We start from the raw sequence: 22,196 nt of genomic DNA on the forward strand, positions 1-22,196 counted from the left end.
CGGGCAGAACGATGGGGGTGGAGACGCTCCTTCAGGTATACTGGACTGAGGCCGTTTAGGGCTTTCAAGTTGTAGCACCAACACTTTGAATTGTGCTCGGAAACTTACTGGGAGCCAATGTAGGTCTTTCAGGACTGGTGTTATGTGGTCTTGGCGGCCGCTCCCAGTCCCCCGTCTAGCTGCCGGATTCTGGATTAGTTGTAGTTTCTGGGTCACCTTCAAAGGTAGCTCCACATAGAGTGCATGGCAGTACAAGTGGGAGATAACCAGAGCATGCGCCACTCTGGCGCATGGCAGTACAAGGGCAGAGAGGGTCTCATCCTGCATACCAGATGGAGCTGGTAAACAGCTGCCCTGGACACAGAACTGACCTGACCTCCATGGACAGCTGTGAGTCCAAAATGACCCCCAGGCTGCGCACCTGGTCCTTCAGGGGCACAGTTACCCCATTCAGGACCAGGGAGTCCCCCACACCAGCCCGCCCCCTGTCCCCCCAAAAGAGTACTTCTGTCTTGTCATAATACAGTATTTTAGTGTGTCTTGTGTGTGTCTTTTCAACAGTTCACCTCCTTGGGTGATCCTGGTCTAGAGAGGTAGTGTCCAAATATTTAAGAGAAAGAAAGCTGGGCAGCCTAGAGAAACGGGGGTCCGTCCCTGCTTCTTCTTGCCGTGACTTCACTTGCTTAGTTTCTCGAGGGCCCCCCCTTCCGTTTCTTGTCTTGCCGTCCCCCAGAGCCGTTGGAGGTGGAGGCGGTTTCCAAAAGCCACCAAAGAAATCGGATGTGGATGACAGTCTGTGTCGCAAGAAGGGCACGGGAGGCTGCTGGAGGGGAGGGGAGGAGGTGCGCGCAGGCCGAGCAGAGCCCCAGGAAGGGTCCTTCTGAGCTCCAGCTGCGGCTCTTTCTGCGCAGAGTTTTGTGGCACCCGAAAGCTCACCCCTTTTGTGGCCTCGAAGGTGCCACGGGGCGCTGCCCCTTCTGCGGCTGCAGCCTCGAGGCTCCTGCCCAAACTCTCCCAACCAGGCGGGCAGAGGGCGGCTGCCACGCCAGGCGCCGCCTTTGCGCTCTCGTCTTGTTGGTTTCAGTTTCCTGCTCTGCAGCTGACGCGCAGGAGCTGCCTGACCCCAGCTGCAAGGGAGAGAGAGAGAGAGAGAGAGAGAGAGAGCAGCGCCCTCCATCCACCAGGCGCCAGGACCTGGTGCCCAATAAAATAATAACTCCTTGGGGGGCATTGATTGTTCTCTTCCCCCACCCCAGTCTCTGCGCTCTGAGTCTTTCCGACTGGCTTTCCGACTTCGCTGTGGCTCAGTTTTCTTGGGATGAGATGATCCCACCGGCTCCCGACTGTTTCTCTTGCTGCCATCAACAAAACCCTGCTTGGCTGCAGTTCCCTGCGTGGAGAGCCACCGCCACGGACCGCCTGCCCTCTCGGCTGCTCCGCCCGCTGCCAGGGATGCTTTTGTGCAGGGCTCAGCCCCGAGAGGGGAAGAAGGAAGGGACAGGCCCGCAAGGCTCCTGCTGCCCTCTGCCAAGGCCTGGGCCGGCCAGCCCAACTCTCGCGGAGGCGCGGGTGCAACTGCCAGGAGGGAGCCGGTCCCTCGGCTGCCCTTGCGGAGCTCGCAGCTGCTGCAATGAGAGCACAAGGTGCTGGAGGAAGCTGCACGCCTGCCGAGAGGGGCTGGATCAGTGCAAGAGCTCAGTTGCCCACAAAGCGGCAGAGAAAGGAGACTGCACTTGCCCCTTTAGCCTCCCGCTGCAAGGCGAGAGCCGTCTTCAGACGTCCGAAAGGCTGCTTGTCACATGCAAGAGGGAGCAAGCTTGTTTTCTTCTCCTCTGGAGGGCAGGACTCGAACCCATGGCTTCAAGAGGTGGGGGACTCTCCCACCTTGGAGGTTTTTAAGCAGAGGTTGGATGGTCACCTGCCATGGATGCTTTAGTGGAGATTCCCGCATTGCAGGGGGTTGGACTAGATGACTCTTATTAATAAATAATATTTTTATTTATTTATACCCCGCCCTTCCCGGTTCAGAAAACCGGGCTCAGGGCGGCTAACAACAAATTTAAAACACTTAATTGATGCAACAAAGAACAGCATAAAATACAGTATAAAACGTGAATAAAGAGTATGAAACTCTTCGGGTCCCTTCCGGCTTTACAATTCTCTGATCCTAAGATGGCCAGATGTTCTCCCCATCTTGGTTCCTAACTGGGACAACGCTGCCTCTGCAGTTAGGACACCCACTTCAGAAAAGTTCTCAAGGTGCCTGTCATTGAATACAGGGGGAGGGGTCCGTTCCCCAAACATTCCGTCACACTCCAATGTGACCAAGGAACGGCGTGGGCGGGGCTATGTAGATGAAGGGGCGGGGCTCTGGAGATCGGCAGCTTGGTTCTCGGTGGCTGAGCTCCCGAGGGTCCTGGCGGGGCGGCTTCGTGGGGCGTCCGCTCAGTGAAACGCGTGGCTCTTGCACGACCCGCAGAGCGAGGGACTCTTCTTGTGGGGCTCGCAGTTTCTTGGCCTTTTCACCACCAGAACGACTGCCTGCAGGTGGGATTGTGGCCAAAGGATGGAGGGCTGCCCTTTCGACCGGGTTGAGAGAGAGGGGGGCGCAGCTAAAAGCCCCTGCTGAGGGGGCAGCACAGGAAAACCCTCCAGTTTGGGGGGGAGCCAACTGCCTGGCCTCCTGCAACCCCCTTGGCTGGGTACATCACTGAGGGGGGGGAGGGAGCAGCCCGTCCGCCTCTCTCGCCCGGAGGCACGAGGGATGGAGGACGTGCATAGGGGGGCAAAAGAGGCCACGTTCTCCACCTGCCACTTTCGGCTCGCTCTTGGGCGAGGCCATCTGCCTCTCGATCTCCCACATCGGCCAGGATGTGAGCAAAGGAACAGAAATACTTAACTAAGTGACCAGTTGCGAAAAATTTGCCAAGGGAGGCGAGCAGGAGCCTTGGCTTCCCCCTAGTGGTCCGAAATGTGCACTGCAGCCTCTCAATTATCCAAGGTAATGCACAGAGGATGAGGACGGCCACGCACCTCCCTCCTTCCAGATCAGTCCAACTCCAGATCCCACTGACTCAAGCATGAAGCTCCCTGGGTGATTCTGGGCCAGCTGGCCCAACCTCACAGGGCTGTCGCAGGGATTAAACAGGATAGCCTGACCCTGCATGGCAGAAAGGCCCAAGTCCACACGAGATGAGGCAGCCGGGTTAGGAAGCCGTTTATGGCATGTCCGTCCTATTTTTGCTGCTGTCCGATTTGCATCCTCCCTTTCTGCCCAAATGGTGCTGCAGGCAGCTAACGATGATGGTGCAAATATAATAACAAAATGCGATAGAGCAAGGGTGTCAGGACTGCACCGAATAAATGAGAATACTCTTGCAAAAAAGGAGCAAGCAGAGAGGGAAGCCCACCGAGAAGAGAGTACACCGTTTTATTGTTTTTTAAACGCTAATGAACTCTGTTTTTTAAGTAGATGTAAAATGGCCCGTGGAATCCACCCACCCTTTCTTCTGCATGGGCAATTGGTTGTGGAAGGGCTTGTTCCTGAGCGAGAGACTGGAGAAGGGGTCAGTCGGCCCCCTGGCTCCCTGCCCGGGGAAGGCTGGGGAACTGCATGGATCGATTGGTGGGTATTTGGGGACTTTTGCTTTGATTGATTCATTGCACTTTATTTTTCATTGATACACCATTTGCCATCCCAGAGGTCTTTGGACCAAAAAGCCAAACATAAATAAACCCGGACAGAACACTTCCTCTGCCTAAAAGCCAGGCATGGGGCCAGGGGCACTGATCCGAGGAGCTTCGTGCTGAACAATCTCCCCATACAGCTGCTGGGGGGAGGCAGCTGTACTCAGGCGTCATCTTTTAAGGGCCACCAATGAAGTCCCCTTGCAGATGGAGGGGTCCTCCTTCAATCCCTCGTGATGGCACAGAGGCGGTTGCAGCGGGCAGTTTTTAGCATTATTATTATCATCATCATCTCCTGAGCATCTTCTGCCAGGGATCCTTTTTGGCCATGGGGGGGGGGGCGTGCCTAGTGCCTGTGCTCACACACAGAGGATGACCTCCGGGGGGCATATTTGGAGGGTCTTATCATGCAGACGGCATTGTCCTGGGAGGCAAGGGAGAACACAACCCTGTTTCCTCCTTAGCCTCCAAGGAGCTGTGGAAAGCTCTGTGTATCCCCTAGGTGGGTGGGATGCCCCCAGCAGCGTCTCCCATACACAGTGGCATAGCATGGGTTTCCAAGGCCCAGAGCACCACCCACTGATAGGCTGGAACGAAGAGGCAGTAGCTCAGCCACCTACCCGAGTGGCAGCCATGGTGCCCAGTGAGCTTCAAGCATGGCGGAGAGCAGGACGGGGAATTGGTCCAGAGTGAGACTCTTTCTAAAGCCCATGCAGAGGGTCCCTAGCAACAAGGCATCACCCAAATCTGCCCCTCAGACCACCCACACAAACATTGGGAGGGGGAGGACACACTACTACTGTCTTTTATGTTTTCTTTTGAAATTTTCCACCCTTGAGTTTTGCGCCCAGGGCAACTGCCCCGTGGCCCTGCCCAAGTTATGCCACTGCCCATAGAGGTGGTTCTGGCTATGGCATAAGAAGCCCTAAACAACAAATGCTTCTGGGCTTCATTTATTATTGTTGTTGTTGTTCATTTAGATGGGATTCAAGCCAGGAACTCCCACGTGTGGATGGAGGGTGGCGGGTGAAGGGGTGGCGGGCGGAGTGTCCTTCCTTTGAGGCCTGAGGAGGTGTTGGAGGCAACTGGAGAGATTCAACATTTTAAATAAGAAAGGAAGGAGAATAAGAGAGGGAAGCAGCTGGAGGAGGAAGAGGATGTGGACGCCAAGGGAGGAGGGGTGGGGAACAGGGGCAACTGCAGGGGGGGGGGAGAAGAGAAAGTCTGAATGACCCGTGAAAGGAGAAGAAATTATGGAAGATAAGGAAACATTAAAAACTGGTGGAAGAGAAGAGATGGGAGGGGCAACTATAAACTTAGCCTTTCCCCCCTGGAGCTTCTGCTTGCGCAAGTTCTGCCGAAAAGGCCACTTAGCTTGAGAGAAACTGAGTTGTGGGACTCCCTGCCACAAGGGAAAAGGCTGCAGCAAAGCACTTGCAATTGCTAGATTTGTGTCAATAGAAAAAGGTACCTGAAGCTGCTTGCTGACAATATTAAATTCCACTTCTCTTTTGGCCTGGCTCCATTCCTGAACAGCCATTTTTGTGACGCATGGGGAGGGGGGGCTCCAAAATCTTCCATTCTCTCCAGGCGGGTAGAAAGCTGGAGGTGTAAGCTCTTTGGGGGAGGCCCTTCTCTTGGTCGCCCCACCCTCACTGGCATGCTTGATGGGGACGCAGGAGATGGCTTTCTTGGCGGCAGCTGCTCCTAGACAACTTTGGAACTCCCTGCCTGAAGAAGCCAGACTGGCTCCCTCCTTCTTGTCCTTCAGTTAGCAGGTGAAGACCTTGTCCTGAAAGGCTTTAGGGAAGTGGCTGCTTTTAATGAAAGGGCAGGGTATAAGTACAGTATACAACCACCACCACTTTGCTCTATTAGTTATGCACTTGCCGTGTGTTGGCAGATAGCACTGATAGCATTTTGATGGGTAGCAGAGATGAGCTCCTTGCAGAAAGCAGAGCTTGGAGTCGGCGGACGGGGCAGCTGGGCATGTTGCATGACACTGTGCTGGCATGACCTTAGCCATTGCCCACCACTTAAATTTCCCAGGGGAATCTGACTTTGCTGTGGCATGGGCCTGTGCCCAAAGTGCTTCCCAGTACCTAGCAGCAAAGAGACGGGTGCCAGGCAAGGGACCTGAAGGCCCCAGGGGCCACCCGGCTGGCGCTGCTAAGGCCCTGGCGTGGGCCCCGTGGCACAAATGCTGCTCAAGCCTGGAAGGCCCAGTGCAGCCACCTGGCTGGGGCTAAGGTGGTCTGGTCAGCTGCCCAGTGGGAGATGCCATGGTGAAGGCAGGCAAGCGGCACAACGCAGGGAGTCAGCAAGCTGGCTGTGTCCTCCAGCCCTTGGCCAGCCTGCAACCCACTGGGGGCAGCCCAGGTGGCAGCTTGGAGGTCAGAGCCAGCTGCTGCTCTGGGCGTCTTCCTCCACAGACAGGTGGCTGGGGAGGGGGGGTCCTCCTCCATCCTACACAGATCAGCTGGGCTTTGCCCAGTGATGAGGAAAGCCCCCTCCCCTGCCAATGCTGCCATCCTCCCCACTTGAGACGGTGCCAAGCCACCCTGGATTTGGGCACGGTGCCCAGTCAACCCCAGAAGGTCCTCCTGCCTCCCTATGGCAAGGATGTGTGTGTGTGGGGGGGGTCATCACTGGGAGAGCAAAGAGAAAGAGCCCTTTGTTTCAGCTTTCCCCAAAGTGGAGAGCGGTGGCGGACACTCAGGGGCACTAAAGGACCCAGGAAGCTTTTTGCTTCATGTGCCCGCTCCCATTCCCTGAAGGAGAAGCCCACCCAGAGATTCCTGGCCCTGGATCTCCCCAAATGGGCAGTCTCCTGGGGAGAGGAGGTGGGCCCCCACAGCAAGGACCAGAATTGGGCGAGAGCAACCATTGGCACATCCTTGAGAGAGGGACTTGGGTAGCTGGCCGTTGCCCCTTCCTGCGTGGGCCGTTTGTGCCTTTCTCAAAAGCTTTGATCCTGCTCTCCTAGCTGAATGAATAGTCCTGCAGGATGAGTGGGCCAATGGCCCTTCTAGGCCTATGCACTGTTTTCATTGTGGCAAAGCGGCAGCTGCCCCAAAGGGAACCCTGAAGGCAGGGCCCCCGTGACTCCCAGCGACTTGGCATTCAGGGGGCATGATGGGCAGGGCAGCTAGGAGACTTTGAAAGCCCCCTTGCCTGTGAGTCTGGCTAGACCTCTTTTCAGGCCACCCCAGCTGGTGGCCATCACGGCCGTTTGTGGAACAGAATCCCAGAGTACTTCCTCTTGTTTGCTGCGCATCTTCCAATGCTCAGAGTTCTAGTATGATGAGGGAGAAGAATTTATCGCTCTCCATTCCATGCACAATTGGTTACACTCATCCCTCATACTTGCCTTTTCTCTAAAAAGCCCCAAATGTTGGGACCTTTCCCTATCAGGGAGTTGATCACTTTTGTTTGAGCCTTTTCCAACTCTACAGCATCCCTTTCAAGGGACGCATCCAGAACTGCGCACGGGGCTCCGACTGCAGCCCCACCAGAGGTTTGTTTAACCGCACAGTGATTCCTGAGGTTTTATTTTCAGTTCCTTTCCTAATGATCCCTAGCATGGAATTTGCCTTTTCCTGCAGGAGTTAAAATCTTTATCAAGCCATCTGCTGTGGCCCCAAATTCTCTCATTCCTGGTTAATTACTGCCAGTTCAGACTCCAGAAGCATATATGTGAAATTACGATTTAGTTATTTTTGTCTTGGCATTTGCCATTCACTCAGTTTGGAGAGGTCACTTTTTGATTTCACCACCCTGAACAATTTTGTATCATTGGCAAAATAGGCCCTTCACTGCTCACCCCGAAGTCCATTTCATCTGCCAACAAGTCAAAAAGCACAGAGGCAGTGTGGCCCAGGAGTTAAAGCCTTGGGTTGTGATTCGGGAGAGATCAGGTCTACTGACTGCTGTTTTGCTTCCTTAACTTGGCTGGAGACTCATTTTGCTGACTGGAGAGACCCGCGGGGAGAGGCCCCCCAATGAGCGGGACAGTGGAGTAAATCCGCACCCCAGATTTTTTTCCTTATCCCCCGGGTTCAGATCCTTGGCTCCGCTGTGAAGCTCCCTGGGTGACCCTGGGGCCAGTCGCTGCCTCTCAACCTAACCTCCCTCACAGGGTTGTTGTGAGGATAAATCAAGGAGGCCAGAAAAGAGGGGCGTAATAATGTAGTCAGCATTACAAGGTCCGCAAACAGATCCCCTTGTGACATCTCTCCACCCACAAAACTGTCCCTTTATTTCTCTCCTCTGCTCAGGATCCCCAAGAGGACATTTTTCTGGATTGCCAAATAAATCTCCGTCCCAGGCCTGCTGCTCAGCTGGTCTTGGAGGGGGTGTCCTTGACTCAGCCCCCCCCCCCCCAGGGGAGAAACAAGCCGCTGGGCAAGAGCAGCTGCTGCCTCCGCCGCACCGATTGCCCTTGGGTTGCCGTGGGGAAGCTCCGCGGCAGATCAGACTAAGCCCCCCCCCCCCCGCCGCCGCCGCCAAGAGGCCTTGGGAAGGACGGGACCTCCTCCCCTCCCCGCTTTTGCCTCCGGGAGGGCGGCCGGCCGGGCGTTTCCTCTTGGTCACATTTCAAGAATGCGCCCCCTCCACCCGCTCCTGTCCCTGCGCTTCCTCGCTCTGGGCGGGGCGTGCGCTCCCTTCCCCGGCCCCGCTCCTCAGCATCCTGCCTCCGGAAGGAGCTGCTGCTGCCCCCGCAAGGCCGGCCACATGTGCCAAGGAGGCTGCTACCGCTGCCAGCGCCGCGCAGTGCCCCCTCCCTCCGGCGGGGGGGGGGGGGCGGGGAGCGCCAGCCTGACAGCCTCCCTCGAAGACAGAGAAGCAGGCGGCGGCGGGGGTCTTCCAGGGTTCAAGACCCGTGCGCCCTGGCAGCCTCTGGGGCTGCAGAGCCCCGCTGCGCCGGCGCCCCCAAGCACTGGCCCTATCTATGGCGCAGATATGGCGCGCAGGGGACACCCGGCTCCTAGAAGCCAGGGGGCAAGCAGCTGGAAGGCTGGCTCGCCTCCGGGCCCCCAAGAGTCGCCTCTCTCTGACCCAGCACCTGGCCGTCAGCAAGGTAGAGTGCCTCTGGCCAAGGGAGGCTTCTCTGCGGAGCATCGTGGGAATATTGGAGGGGAGACGGGCCAGCGCTGCCTCTCCCTCCCTAGCAATCGGCCGCACGACGGGGCCGGCGAGGGTCCGCCTTGGTTTTGCGCATCCCACTGCGGCCGCGATCACATCTCGGAAGCTCCTCAGGCCGCCGGCGACTTTGAAGCCTCTCTTCCCTCCGGCGCTGCGAGCCGCTCTTCCTCCGGGCCGGGAGGACCCAGGCGTCCTGCGAGAGCCCCTCCCCCCAGCTAGAAGCGCAGCTGCGCATCCCTGCGCTCTCAAGCGGGGATTTGAGGAGGGGGCGGGCTGCAGAGAGAAGTGGCTCCACCCGTGCCCTGTATTGCGTGGTGGGGGGCGCTTGGATTCCTGGGGAGGGGGGAGGGACTGCGTCTCCCTCTCTGCTCTGCCCCCTCCCCCTCGGCGGGGAAGTGGGCGGAGCCGGGAGGGGGCGGGCATGCGCCCAGTCCCTCTCCGCCCCCTCCGCGCGGTGAGAGGGAGGGAGGGGCGCCTCCTCTCCAGCCTTCGCGATGGAGACGTTGTCGGAGGCCGCCCCAAGCGGGTCCCTCTCCGCAGCCGCGCGCTCGTAAATCACGCGCGCCGGGAAGGGAAACACCCTCCGCGCGCCTGGCCTCCCCCCTCCCTCTGCGCAAGCAGGCGACCCCCTCGCTCCGCAGCCTCCGCCTCGGCCCCCCGCCCGCCCGCCCCCCGGCGCCGCCTCCCTCCCCTTCCCCGCCTCTCCAGGCGCAGATGTGGCGCTGCCGCGGCCCGCCCCGTCGGTGCCGGTGGGGGTGGCCGAGGCAGACGCCGGGCAGATCGCCTCCCGGAGGAGGAGGAGGAGGTCGCTGCTCCCGCCGGTGAGATCCCGCGCCGGGGAGCCGGGCGCGGACAAGACCAGGCCGGGGACCCCCAACCCGACCTGCGCCCGCCGCGCAGCGCCGCCGAGGGCGCGCACAAAGGCGCCTCCAGACTCCCCCGGCCCGGCCAAGGTAAGAAGGCGGCGAGCGGGTGGGGAAGGGGAGGCAGAATCCGGTCCCTGCGGAGGGTTTGGCAGCTGAGGGGCCCCCACCACCCCGTGACCCTTCCGAAGAGCGGCCGACGGGGGTCCCCGGCGCTGGCAAAGGGACGGGGCGGAGGAGAGATGCGCGCCCGGCGGTGCGCTTGCTTCTCCCTTAGCGCTATTGTCCTTCTCGGCCACCCCCCCCCCGGTGTATTTGATCCGCAACCGAGAGAGCTGCAGGGCGGCGGCGGCGTCCTCTGTCTTCTCCCCCACCCTACATCCTCCGCCCTCCCCCGACGTCGCTGGGGGTCTCTGCACCATCCGGCGGGGGTGGGAGGAAGATATGCGAGGAATGCCAAGCGAGCTGGCGGGGGCACCTTCCTGCGCGGAGCGAACAGGCACCGAGCCCAGGGAGGGAGGGAGGGAAGCGGGGGGGGGGAGAGCTGCCTCGCGTGAACCTGCCCTTCGACCCCCCCCTTCCAGTCAAATATTAAAGGGAGGCAGAGTTAAGGAGCGAGGACCTGCGGAAAGAGAGCAGAGCCGGATGGCAAAGCCACCAGGGGGCCTCTGAGGATGTGCAGAGCGCGCTCCTCCGTCGGCAGAGACCTGGGGCAGGACTAGCGGGCCAGAGGATGCCTTGGACAGGTAGTCCCCCGCCAGCACCCCTTTGTTTAGACAGAAGCCAGCGCCTCTGAGCTGCCAGGATGAGGCCCCCAGCTGGCAGGCTGTAGTGGAGATTCCTGGATTGCAGGGGGGTGGATCAGGCGACTGGGGGGGGCCTTCCAAGCCTCTTTTGTCAAGGGATGGTGCAGCCTGGCGGCTGCGGTGGGAATTTGAACCTGTGTCCCGCCTCGCAGGGCTCTGGGGCAGGAGGCCCTGAAAGAGGAGCTTCACTGGTGGGACTCCCACCACAAGGTCAGACAGGCCTGGATCTGGGGCGGACTTGAGACAGGGCCCTGGGGACCCACTCCCCATGTTTCTCTGCCGCTGTGCCTCCCCCCACATCACAGGGGCTTTCCAGAAGCGTAACAAAGACGGGTCAGCTGCTTGGCATGCAGAAGTTCTCTGGCTCCCTCCCCACCGGCACCCCCAGACAGGCTTGGAAATGACCCTTCCCAGGGAGCCCGCTGCTGCCAGTCAGAGCCTGCATGACTGAGGTTGATGTGCCGCCACTGTTCGATTGCTTGCCATGGAGGCTGCATTTCTCTGGGGCGGTGCGCGGAAGTGGCTCTGTGGTGTGGAACCCCCTGCTCTGACCTTGCTGACAGTAAGGAGCACAGACGAGTTGGGGCCTTCTCCACGGATCATGCCCCTCCCTGCCTGGTCTTGGAGACGCTTCCTTCCTTGCTCAGCAGCAGCAAAGGGGTCTTCCTGGGCCTTGCAAGATCTCGGTGCACGTTTGGTTTTGAAGCCCTGCTTGACGGAACTGCAATTCTGTATAGATTTTTTTAAAAGGGGGGGTACACTTTTAAAAATGGAAAATGGCAAAGGGCACTTGGGAGTCCCTGCCCCCCCCCCAACAACCTTTGGGCACAGCCTGGCAGACAAATAGCCTGGGTTAAGAATGATGCCACTGCCCAGGTTGGCAGCCAGGGGGCGCTGTGGCCTCAGAGGTGCCTCCGTGTCTAGAGGGCTTATCTCAAGCTGGGGATCTGCCCTCCTGCTTGACCTCCCCACTGAGATGGGGGGGGGCACTTCTCCTGTTGGCAGGTACCTCTCCTCTGCCCTCCTTCGCCTGAGGAGCAGCTGCAGAAAGCGATGCTCCGGAGGGGGCTCCCTTGGCCTAGCCTAATACTTGGGTCTGTTTTCCTTCTGGCCTCCTTGTCTTCATCTCTCTGAGATCCAGGCCAAGAGTTTCATACTCCCGTCCCCCAAAGGGACCCCTCCCACTTCCTCTCCATCATCACTGTCAGTTTGTTGCTTGTGGAGTCTGGCTCTTGGGATGTGAATATTAGGATTCCCCTCCGGAAACCTCAGGTTTTGCTTTGAAATTTGAACTCCACACTGTTTCCATTCAGCCCACCTTCCCCTGAACTGGCTCTGCCCACTCGTCTACGCTGCCTGCCTACTGCTGGTCTTTCAGCCCCTCAGCCCTGCAAGAGAAGCCCCCTGCCCCACAGATCGGGCCCCCTGCTTGCCAATCCCATCCTTGCTGAAGGCCAAAACTGGCCAGAGTCGGCCACAAGGCAGAGCGGAGCCAGGAGGTGGGCATGTGAAGACGGCGGCCATGCGCTGGCATGCGCTGGGTTGGCCAAAGGGGAGATGGGGGAGAAGAAGAGGAGGAGGAGGGTCCCAGCTGGCCATTATTGGGGCTGGAGTGGTCCATTTAGCTACAGCTTGCCACCCTGGGCAATATAATAAATGAGTTAAATTTGTAAAAACGCTGAAAACAGTTTTGTTTAGACAAGCCCCCCCCCCCCAAATGCAGATGTGTTTTTAGTTTATTCCTGGTTTTAATGTTCTGAATGTTCTAATTGGTTTTTCCCTGACGAGCTTAATGTTCCGTTCTTTTCGTAAACTCCTTTGAATTTTTGAATTTTTTTATCAATCAAGCGGTATATACATTTTCTTAAATAAAATAAATATCCTCCCTCGCGAACGTTTCGAAAGAGGAAGAGGCGCTGTTTAAAGCCAGCGGCAGTCACCGCATCCCACTGCAGCCAGGCCTGGAAGCGAGTGAAGCCAGGGCACAGATCCATTTCCCCAGCGATCCCAAGCCCCAGCCTTATTGGACCTGGAGGCCGAGAAATCCTTGCCTTCTGGATTCTCTTCTCAGCCAGAGCTCATACTCCTAGATGCCTCGATCACCTTGCGACCGACTTTTCCCTCCCTAAATGCAAGAGCTGCTTCCCGTGGCTTTGGCCTCAGAGGTCGTCTCTGGGCCTTTCCTGTAGCTCTTCCTGGCCCCCGTTCAGGGACACCCAGTGGACATGTGCTCCCTCCTCCAAACATGGCTGCACCAATGGGCTGGCCTGCATTATGTGCAGGACTGACCCAGATGGGGTCCCTTTCCAACTGCAGGGAAACTGGAGCTGGGCTCTCCTGGGGCGCTCCCCCAGTGGGTGGGGTGGCCATAGAACTCCATCTGCGTCCGATAGGCGATATGTCCTGTTTGCATCTGTGCCAAAGGGCTGGCATTTCTGTGCAAGAGGCGGATTTCGTGGACAGGGACTTCCCAAGCTGTGGAACTGGGTCTTTTTGAGCATTAGAATTCTCTGGGCGTGCGTATTAAATTTTGAAGAGCATGCTTGAGTCCTCATGGCGTAGAAAGACTTTCAAATGTGGAAACTGTGTATCTGAAGAAGTGTGCATGCACGTGAAAGCTTATACCCAGAACAAACTTAGTTGGTCTCTAAGGTGCTACTGGACAATTTTTAAAAATTATTTCAAATGTAGTAACAGTTGCTTGCAGAGTAGAAAAGAACCCTGGAGGCAGAGGCAGGACTTGCACGTCCAATTGCTAAAGACCTTGGCGCACACAGGCGCCTGGCCAGGCGAGTGGGCAGATTTGGATCACAGTCCCTGCAGTCTTTCCCCGTCCGGAGAAGTGCGTTGCCCTCTCTAGGCTGGCAGATGCCCTGGGAGGGAGAAGACCTTGCTTAGCCACCAAGGCCTAAGGAGAACCTGGCTGCAACCAAAGGAGACCCACCTGGAGAGCTCAGTCAGTTGAGCATGTGCCTCTTCAGTCTTGGGATCGTGGGTTTGAGCCCCATGTTGGGTGAAAGATTCCTGCGTTGCAGGGGGTTGGTCTAGATGACCCTGGGGGTCCCTTGCAACGCTACAAGTCTGTGATTCTCATAGCGGTCAACCGACTGTGGAGCCAGAGTCCAGCCATCCTGGCTGGTAGCCCTCAGTAGCCCTTTCCCCGCCAGGAATCTGCCCAGTCCTCTTTCAAAGCCACCCAAGTTGGGGGCCTTAGCAGCCTCCTGTGGGAGAGAGTTCCACCGTTTCACTCTGTGCTGCGTGAAAAAGCCCTTTTTGCCTGTGCTGAGCCTCTCAGCCTGGGCTTCCTGGGATGAGCCCCCAAGTGTCTTTGTTTTGGGGGTGTTTGCTGTTTCCCCAAGGAGCAGAAAAGGGAGCATAGAGAGTCTCTTCCCCCTCCGCTCCATTTTATCCTCACAACAGCTCTGTGAGGAAGCTCAGGCTGAGAGGTGGTGCCTGGCCAAACCTTTGCGCTTGGTGACCAAGTGGAGATTTGAACCCAGGACGCTCTGCTCTGAGCCTCCACCACTCACCCAGCACTATATTTGCCTCTGCTCTTCCTGCAGGAGGCAGATCAGAGCTGTCTCTTTTACCCGAGGTGGCCCTTGGCTCCTGATGGGGAAGGAAAGCCAAAGGGGGCCCTTGGGGAAGACGGTGAAAAAGGAGGAAGCTGGTGCCCTTTCATGGGGGCCCAAACCCTCCAGCAGAGGGCATCTGCTGCCCTTGGCAACACCACCCACCCTTGTTGGAATATGCCCTGGGTCCTCTCTTTGAGCTCTGGCACAAATGGATGCCCTGTGCTTCTGCAGGGATCCCTGGAGAGATATTCCCAGGGCGGCTGGGCTCCCTGGACCCCCTTCCTCTCCCCTTCCCCATCTTCTTCTTCCTCCTCCTGTTTCTGTAGCCATCCCTTTATACAGACCAATCCTTCCTGCTGGCAGTTTCTCCCGGCGCACCAGGGCAAAAGTTCCCTCCTTGTCCCCATGACTGTGGCCCCTTGACCTCCTCCTCCTCCGCCACCCCCTCTCCCTCCCTCCCTCCCTCCCCCCCCCCAATTCCTGGCTGGCTTTGCATCACAGCTGCGGCTCTGCAGACAGCCTGGGGCCTGGCAGCCTCGCCTTGGCAGCTGCCCAGGTGGAATGCTCGGGATACCACTGGCTCCTTCTCAGCACGTCTTGCATCCAGCCCGGCCTCCTGCGCTCTCTCTCTCTCTCTCTCTCTCTCTCTGGCTGTGTGCTGAGGTGGCAGAGGCGGCTGCTGCTCGGCTAAAGCAGAAGATGATCAGGGCAGAGGTGCCCAGGCAGGTGCCCGGGCAAGGCAGGCAGGAGCAGCAGCCTCCAAGATGGGCCCTGACCTGAGCAGAGCCGGCCTCCACCCATCATCCTAGGCTGCTCTTTGAAGCCCAGGACGCAGCAGCCCACCCCACGTCGCCAACATCTGTCCGACACCAATGTCTCCTTGGGAACAGCTGGGCTGCCTTGTGGGCGTTGCCTTCTTCCTTTCTCTTTGTGAACTTTGGCTCCTCTCCCAAGGGCCCCAGCTGCAGGGAGGGAGGGAGAGAGGCCGGGAGGCCAAGGAGGATCTGCTTTCAGCCAGGCAAAGGTTCCTTGTCACTCACAATGCTCCCCCCTCCTCGGCCCTGGGGAGCAGCCCAGCCTCTGGGTCAGGAGAGAGGAGGGTCCAGCTTGGTTTGGGGCCCTGCTTGACCTGTCAGGGATGGATCGACTTACTTAGTAATAATCATAATAATTGTATTATTTATATGCCGTCCATCTGGCGGGGATGCCCCAGCCACTCTGGGAGGTTTCCAACAAAATATCAAAACACCACAAAAAACAAAATATTATTAATAATAATAATAATAATAATAATAATAATAATAATAATAATAATTTATTGATACCCCACCCATCTGGCTGGGTTTCCCCAGCCACTCTGGACGGCTTCCAACAAAATATTAAAATACAGTAATGCATTAGACATTAAAAGACTTCCATAGAAAAGGCTCCTTTCCAATGTCTTCTAAAAGTGGTATAGTTTATCTTCTTGACATCTGGTGTGACCTTCATAACCCGCCTTTTAGGACAGCTCCTTGCAAGGGGGATTCCCTGAAAAACCTGTCGCCTGGCCTGGCCACCTGTCCTGGGTGCTTTAGCTGAGATTTCAGCATTGCGGGGGGTTGGACTGGATTACCCCTGGGGGTCCCTCCCAACTCTCCAGTCCTTTGATCTTATGCAAAGCCCTTAAATGGGACCTCAAGGGAGTTGCAAGCGTCTTGGCCAAAACCACAGGTTGCTGGGGTGGGGGACACGACTCCTTCTGGCCCTTAGCTTGGCCTGGATGAGAGCTGTGCTGGGAGAGGCTGTCATTTCTGGCATCCCCCCCCCCCGGCCAGCTGCACAGCCATCAAGGCTGGAGTCCAGTGTTAGAAATTAGGCAGGCGCATCTTGCTACTAATGGTGCTGACCTTGAAAGCCCCAAACGGCCTCGGTCCTGTATACTTGAAGGAGCGTCTCCACCCCCATTGTTCTGCCCGGACACTGAGGTCCAGCTCCGAGGGCCTTCTGGCGGTTCCCTCCCTGTGAGAAGTGAGGGCCTTCTCGGTGGTGGCACCCTTCCTTCAGATGTCAAGGAAATAAACAACTATTTTACTTTTAAAAGACAACTGAAGGTGGCCGTGTTTAGGGAAGTTTTATTATTATTATTATTTGGGTCCAATTGCAACTACTTAGAGTGGTACTTAGGTTGGCAACCACAGTTTAGAAACCTCTACTTTAGTCCATAGTTAATATTTTTTTCCATTTCCACGGTGTGTGTTTCTCCTTCTTGCACCCTGAGACAAGTGTGTTGTTCTAAGAGCTACAGTCAAGCAACGTAGCTGGAATCATAGAATCGTGAAATTGCAGCGGTTGGAAGGGACCCCGAGGGTGTAGTGGTTAGGAGCGGTAGACTCATAATCTGGTGAACCGGGTTCGCGTCTCCGCTCCTCCACATGCAGCTGCTGGGTGACCTTGGACCAGTCACACTTCTCTGAAGTCTCTCAGCCCCACTCACCTCACAGAGTGTTTGTTGTGGGGGAGGAAGGGAAAGGAGAATGTGTACCGCTTTGAGACTCCTTAAAGGGAGTAAAAGGTGGGATATCAAATCCAAACTCTTCTTCTTCTTCTTCATCCAGTCCACCCCCGGTGAATAGACCACTGTGGGCAACCTCAACTTAGCTTTAAGGGGCCATTTGGCGCCTAGCAATGATGGAGGTCTCTTGAGATGTGGTGATGCTTCTTTGTCCCTTGTCCCTACGAGGAGCACACAGCCTCACGGGTGTGTGTTGGTGGCAGGAGAACAGCACCTGTCTGGTCAGCCGCAGCAGGTGGCAAGGGGCCAGCTGGGGTCAGCATGCCAGGCCAGGGAGGGGGAGGCAGCGTGGCCAAGCAGCTGTGGGCTGGCTCTGCCCTGCCTGGAGAGGTCTGTGGATGAAGGGTAGAGGGCAGGAAGCCTCAGGGAGGGGCAGAGCCCAAATGGATCAGGGCAAGATCCAAGAGGCATAGCCTGGCCAGGACAGAGCAGAGGAGGAGGAGGAATAGGCGGCACTTTGAAGAACTGACTGCAAAGAGACACAGGATAAAAATAGAGTCCACCTCCAGCCCACCATGCGCAGCTTGGGCCTCGCTGGCGCTCCAGAATCTGCAACCACCTACAGAATCCCAAATAACAGCAGATGCTATGAACCAGAATTCCTTTTGCCCAAAGGGATGAGAGAATCCGTCAACAACTTGCGAAGGACTTTGTTGAAACTGATTTTTTTTTACTGTGATCCGTAGTTGTTTGCAGTGCTCTTGTTGTTTCGTATACGGCTGCAAATTTGTATGAGTTTAATACGGATAATAGTTGGGTCTGTTTTGTTTTGTTTTGTATCTTGTTACCATGTTATGTAGTTTGTGTTTTTATGTTGTAAAGCACCTTGCAATCTCCAGATGAAGGGCAGGATATGATTTTTAATAAATAACAATAACCACCTCTTTTTATGGTATATTGTCCTGGGTTTTGGGCAGGGCCTCTTGCCGGTGCGACCTAGAAATGCCATTGGCTGTTGGCCCTGGGACCTTTGCATGCAAACAGGGGCTCAGCAGCTGACCCCAACCCTTCCCACTTACGTTCCTGGCTACAGACTCAAGAAGGCTGCCTTCAGTCCCCTGGAGGTCCCATTCTACCTGTGGTCAGAAGATGGATTTCCTCTGCCAGCTTCTCTGATCCACGTGAAAGGCCAAGGTCCAGGTCCTGCTGGGTCTTGCAGGATAGTAGTAGTAGTAGTAGTAGTAGTAGTAGTAGTAGTAGTAGTAAGAATAATAATTTATTTATACCCCACCCATCTGGCTGGGCTTCCACAGCCACTCTGGGTGGCTTCCAACAAAGATTAAAAATACATTAAAATGTCACACATTAAAAACTTCCCTGAACAGCCTTCAAATGTCTTCTAAAAGTCCAGTAGTTGTTTTTCTCTTTGACATCTGATGGGAGGGCATTCCACAGGGCGTGCACTACTACTGAGAAGGCCCTCTGCCTGGTTGCCTGTAACCTCACTTCTCTCAGAGAGGGAAACGCCAGAAGGCCCTCGGAGCTGGACCTCAGTGTCCAGGTAGAACGATGGGGGTGGAGATGCTCCTTCAGGTCTACTAGTAGCCTGTTCTGCTTGGGTCTGGTCTGCCCACAGCAAGGCCCCTTCTTCAGGTCTGGAATTGAGGAGGCAGGTGCAGAAGGCCAGTCCTTTGCTCTTCCCTGTTGTGGCAAGACATTCAAATGTATGAAAGTCAGAAGAGGCTGGCGGCTGCTGGATCAAGCTCCGGGGACCCAGCTAGACCAGTGTCCTGTTCTCTGGGAGGCTAACAAGCAGGTTAGAAACTCAGATATATAAGGTAGGCCCTAAATGGCTCCTTAAACCAGGGGTAAAGGTAAAGGTACCCCTGCCCGTACGGACCAGTCGTGTCCGACTCTAGGGTTGCGTGCTCATCTCGCTCAAGAGGCCGGGAGCCAGCGCTGTCTGAAGACACTTCCGGGCCACGTGACGAAGCTGCTCTGGCCAGCCAGCACCAGCGCAGCACACAGAAATGCCGTTTACCTTCCCGCTATAAAGCGGTCCCTATTTATCTACTTGCACTTAGGAGTGCTTTCGAACTGCTAGGTGGGCAGGAGCTGGGACCAAACGACGGGAGCTCACCCCGCTGCGGGGATTCGAACCGCCAACCATACGATCGGCAAGTCCTAGGCACTGAGGTTTTACCCTCAGCACCACCCGCGTCCCGCCAAACCAGGGTTACAGTCACCAAAATAGAATGCCTAGTTGCTATTTTGGGGCCAGGCTGCTCGATGCTTGTATTTTTCAATACAACTTTTTGGTTCCTGAAATTTGTTCTGAATGTGGACATAAAGTACCACGGATAGAATTCTACAGGACGTTCTGTTGGTGTGTGAATACGGTCAGGGATCCCCAGACATGCTGCTCCAGATGGGGGAGACGTCAGGCGCCAACGTGGCGCCTGGGCATCTTCACTCGATTGCAAGAGGCCGGTGGCCAGGTGCAAAATGTGCCTGGTGGATTTTGAATGCTGGCAACGAGACACCACAAAGCGAAGCCCACCAAGCAGGGACTGGGGCTCAGAGCCCCTTCCCCTCCTGCAGATTCCAGCAACTGTGATTCAGAAGCCTTGCTGCCAGGGTTCAAAATTCACCAGGCATCAGAGGTGCATTTTGCACCTGGCTATCGGCCACCTGTGACCAAGATACCTGGATGCCTGATGTCTCCACCATTTGGAGGTGCCTTCCTGGGGATCCTCGGATCGGGGCTGTTTTTATACATCAACAGTGCATTTTATCTGCATGATCAGAACAAATTTCAGAAACCGAGCCATTTGGCCCCAAATGGCTCCTAGACATTCCATTTTGGCGACTGTAACCCTGGTTTAAGGAGCCATTTGGCGCCCCGCTTCTGCATCCAAGTTTCTGACACTGCTTGGTGCCTCCAGCTGCAGAGATAGCCATTGTGGCTCGTTGTCCCCAATAGTGTTACCCTCCCCAGAGCTGAGAAGCAATCAGGATGGCAGAGCAATCTCTCTTCCCTGCTCCTCGCTTGCAGCACCCAGCAAACAGCATTCAGAAGCCGACTTTTTGCTCTGGTGGGCAGAGGTGGCCGCCCATCTGCCATGAAGGAAGCGGATAGGGATGGCTGAACTTTCAGCTTGGCCTCATGCTGCGTGTGTCACATGTCGGTGCCCCAGGTAGATGCTACCCCAAGGAAGACCAGCTGATGGGAAGGCCAGGGAGTGTCTTCTAGGAATGGGCACTAATAATAAGAAGAAGAAGAATAAGAATAATAAATTTATACCTCGCCCATCTGGCTGGGTTTCCCCAGCCACTCTGGGCGGCTTCCAACAAAATATTAAAATGCAGTGGTTTGTTAAACATTAAAAACTTCCCTAAACAGGGTTGCCTTCAGATGTCTTCTACAAATCAGATAGTTGTTTTCTTGACATCTGATGGAAAGGCATTCCACAGGGTGGGCGCCACCACTGAGAAGGCCCTCTGCCTGGTTCCCTGTAGCTTCACTTCTCGCAATGAGGGAACCGCCAGAAGGCCCTCGGCGCTGGACCTCAGAGTCCGGGCAGAACAATGGGGGTGGAGATGCTCCTTCAGGAATACTGGGCCAAGGCCGTTTAGGGCTTTCAAGGTCAACACCAACACTTTGAATTGTGCTTGGAAACATACTGAGAGCCGATGTAGGTCTCTCAGGACCGGTGTTATGTGGTCTCAGCTGGAGGTCAGGCACCAGGTCTGAGAACCACGAGGCCCAGAGAGCATCCAGGAGGTTGCACCAGTGCTCATCCTAGTGTGTGTGTGTGGGGGGGAGCTCCTCTGCCTGCTCACTTGGAAGAGATTCGCACTCGCCACAGGCGAGGGAGAAAGAAAGGATTGTGTTCTTTGGCGGAGCAGAAGCTCCTGGCAGCTCCCTGACCACATCCAGCTCTTGCCTGGCTGCGATTGATATGAGTCAGGACAGGATGGAAGTGGCTTGAAGGGGGGGGGGAATGGAGAGCAGGGTGTGTTGGGTCTGTTCATCAGGCACATTTCCTGTTCCAGTCTGGGGGGGGGGGCGCAGGAGGAGGGGCAGCCCTGAGCCTCACAGTTTCCCATCTAGAGCCCCCAGCTGTCTCCCAGGCAGGCCCTTACCCAGCAACCCAATCCCTGGAGCAATGGGGGGGGGGAGGCCCAGAGGAGCCTGTGTCTGGGAGGCTGTGGGTCCTTCTGGGTCAAGGAGAGCATTCCAGCCTCTGTCTGGAGAAGGAGGGGCAGCTGCCGGCCAGCACTGGAGGGGCGTCGTCGCACAAGCTGCAGAGATGGAGGCAGCCTCCCATTTTTTCGCAGGCCAGGAACCTCTCCTCCTCCTCCCCCCTCTTCTCCTCCCCACGTCTTTGGCCCCAGGGTGGGGGCTGCCTGCACGCCCCCCCTGGAAGTCGAGAGAGGTGGCCCTCACCCTTCCAGTTCCTCTGGATTCCAGGCTGGGAGGTTTGTTCCCAGGAATGTTGTGCTGGGGGCCAGTTTGGTTTGGCAGCCTCTGCTTCCAAGAGAGGCTTTGCCTCCAAAGCGCCCCACCCCAGCTGGCTCCCTGGAGCAGCTCAGGAATCCACTGGCTTTTGGGGGGGGGCTGGGAGACTCAGGGCTTGCTTCGCACCTCGGTGGCAGCTGCACCCTGCCTCATTCCTGAGACTCTCTGCAAGGCTCTGCCAGGGTGGGGCAGACGTCCCCCCTCCGCCCAGCTCCTGCCTGGCCCCAGAATCAGAGGCAGATGTGGGTCCCTCTTGCAAACCTGCCTACATTTCTTTGCTGGCCTGAACCCTCCCTCTCTGTCCTCCCCCTTGCAATGGGGGAACGATAAGGGCACCTCTGAGAGCCTCTGGGGCTGCCAGCTTTCCTTCCCCAGCAAACAGCTTTGTGGAAATGGGGGGCATTTGCAGACCCCCTGGTGATCTGCCAGCTGTGGGAGTCTCTCCCCCCTCGCTTGGCTCTTCTGGCGAGAGGGAAGTGAGGGGATTGGGCTTGATCCCCAGCTGAACTTTGTTTCCCCTCCTGTGTGGAGCACAGGCCACAATCCCTTTGAACTGCGGTGGGGGGAGATATTGGGGAGTAAGTGGAGGGGGCTGTGTGGGCCTGATTGTCAAGTAGGAACTGGCTCCTGAGCTAGGGAGTGAGTGCAGGGACCGGCCCAGGAGGCCGTCTGAGCAAAGCCTCCTGGAGGGGCTTCTGCTATAATAATAATAATAATAGTAATTTATTATTTATACCCCACCCATCTGGCTGTGTTTCCCCAGCCACTCTGGGCAGTTTCTTCATAATATTAAAATGCAATAATCTATTAAACATTAAAAGCTTCCCTAAACAGGGCTGCCTTCAGATGTCTTCTAAAAGTCAGATAGTTGTTGATTTCCTTGACATCTGATGGGAGGGTGTTCCACAGGACAAGCGCCAACACCAAGAAGGCCCTCTGCCTGGTTCCCTGCAACTTGGCTTCTCGCAGGGAGGGAACTGCCAGAAGGTCCTTGGAGCTGGACCTCTGTCTGGGCTGAACGATGGGGGTGGAGACGCTCCTTCACGTCTACTGGACCGAGGCCGTTTAGGGCTTTAAAGGTCAACACCAACAGTTTGAATTGTG

The 22,196-nt window shown here is 56.5% G+C and overlaps 1 protein-coding gene across 2 annotated transcripts in view; it reads left to right on the forward strand.

Annotated features, from left to right (window-relative positions):
- Nucleotides 1-8,579: 8,579 nt before the first annotated feature.
- GLIS2 (GLIS family zinc finger 2) overlaps nucleotides 8,580-22,196 on the forward strand; it is a 30,229-nt gene continuing 16,612 nt past the window's right edge. The window contains exon 1 of one of the 2 annotated variants that reach the window (XM_083474757.1): nucleotides 8,580-8,767. The gene's annotated coding sequence lies outside the window, so the exon portion shown is untranslated. Of the gene's footprint in view, nucleotides 8,768-9,636; nucleotides 9,786-22,196 lie in introns of those variants that run through there. The other variant, XM_083474756.1, reaches the window with a different exon arrangement.

Source organism: Podarcis liolepis (genome assembly GCF_965112155.1).
Source record: "Podarcis liolepis genome assembly, chromosome: 14".
Classification (NCBI taxonomy): domain Eukaryota; kingdom Metazoa; phylum Chordata; class Lepidosauria; order Squamata; family Lacertidae; genus Podarcis; species Podarcis liolepis.